At 39.5% G+C, this 1956-nt stretch overlaps 1 pseudogene; it reads left to right on the forward strand.

The window, feature by feature from the left end:
- The first annotated feature begins 805 nt into the window (after positions 1 to 805).
- LOC114036287 lies at positions 806 to 1735 on the forward strand (annotated as a pseudogene).
- Positions 1736 to 1956: the final 221 nt, after the last annotated feature.

Here is a 1956-nt window from a genome sequence, read left to right on the forward strand (position 1 = left end):
AAGATACCACAGCTGCCCTGTGATTCAGTCTCCTGAGGGCTGCTCCAGGTTTGCTGGGGCCCTGCCTTTCCCTGTGTGGACCACGCTGAACTACACTCCTCTCCCAGCCTGGTTCAACAGATCTTTCCTACTGACCTTCCAGATTGTCTTGGGCTGGAAATTTGTTTCACTCTATCTTTTTGTGGGTTCTGCTGCTCTAGAATTTTTTGAGTCATTTTTAACAGGCATTTGGAGGGGTTTGGGGGAGAGCTCAAGCAGGTCACTGCTTTTACTCTGCCATCTTGTCAAATGTTTCAAAATGGAAATGTATTACCATATTGTTTGAATCTTCTCTCATATTCTGCTGTACCCTAGGTAATGTTTCTTTTATTTCTTATTTTGTATAATTTTAGTTTTAGCATTTTAGTTTGTTTCTTTTTTCATTTACTATTTTGTAGCTTAAAATTTTTAAAAATTACAAAAAAAAATGTGACCTAGCCATACGAGATGTTAAACTGTTCTATAAAGTGGTAATTATTAAAACAATCTGGTACTGGTCAAGAAACAGAGTGGTGGATCAGTGAAATAGATTAGGTACAAATTACATATATAATAGATACATGGTATGTACAGATAGTATGATAAACCCAAAGATCTAAGCTTTGGGGACAAAAATTCATTATTTGACAAAAACTACTGGGAAAACTGGAAAACAATATGGCATAATCACATAACAAGGTAAGGTCAAGATGTGTACATGATTTAGACATAAGGGTGATATTATAAGCAAATTAAGAGAGCGTGGAAGAGTTTATCTGTCAGATTTATGGGTAAGAGAAGAATTTAGGACCAAAGAGTATATAGTATTACAAAATGTAAAATAGATAATTTTGATTATGTGGGGAAAGACTACACAATCCTAGATTGTATCTATAGTGAACTGAACCAGACCTATTATGTTCTAGATGTGATGTGCTGGAGGGAACATCTTGTCTATGACTACCAGACTGACTTTAGATTCTATTGGATGCATTCAAATTTATCAGAAGAGCAAAGACTTGGAGAGAAAATCAGGCTTAATCCATTTAAATTTGTGGATCTAAAGAATTTCCCATGTATCCCAGAGAACCTTTGCAAGGTCTTATCCACAAACTTCCCTTTTGAGGTAGATGGGCTCCTTTTCTATCACAAATACACCCGCTATAACCCAGGCAGCACTCCATTGATTGACTGGCTTTGCCTGTTCATGATGTCTGATGTCCTCAGCATGACAGTGCCAGCTGGCCCTTTGACCACCAAGTCTAACTAGGCTGTCCACCAGCTCCAGAAGATCATTGAACACAAGAGGAGTGAAAAGGAAGCCAAGAAAACAAATTTCGATGAGGCTTCTGAGAATGGATGCTATGACCTGGAGGACCTGTCTACCCCAAAGCTAGCCAGCACTCCCAGCAGCCAGACTGAAGCCAAAGCCTCATGGAAAACTGATGAGCTCCTTTGTCCATGGCATCAACAAGAGCCACATGCCCTCATACCTCTGGGAATTGCTCCCACCATCACTTGTTACCCACCTGAAGGGATAAGCCTGAGGCCTAGAGACAAGGCTGAAGTCCGTCGCATTCAGTCAGACACACCTGAGCACCGAGAGCCTGAACTGAGACCCCTGTTCCCTGGCAAGGAGATAGATGTTCCCAGGATGGAGAGTGCTGCCTGGCAAAAATTCATGGCAGTTTTTCCAAGAGGACAGTGTTCAGGTTGAGTTGAGCAATTCCAACTGCTAAAAGTGTATCTCAGACATGCTATGTAAACATATGGAATTTCTAAAAAAAAAAAAATACAAGTCATTCCTCAGTTGATAAATGGGCAAAAGACATGAACAGGCAGTTTTCAGACAAAGAAATCAAATCTATCTATAGTCATATGAAAAAAATGTTCTAAATCCTTATTTATTAGAGAAATATAAATTAAAAAAACTCAGGT

This window comes from Vombatus ursinus, unplaced genomic scaffold (genome assembly GCF_900497805.2).
Source record: "Vombatus ursinus unplaced genomic scaffold, bare-nosed wombat genome assembly UNPS02009824.1, whole genome shotgun sequence".
Lineage (NCBI taxonomy): Eukaryota > Metazoa > Chordata > Mammalia > Diprotodontia > Vombatidae > Vombatus > Vombatus ursinus.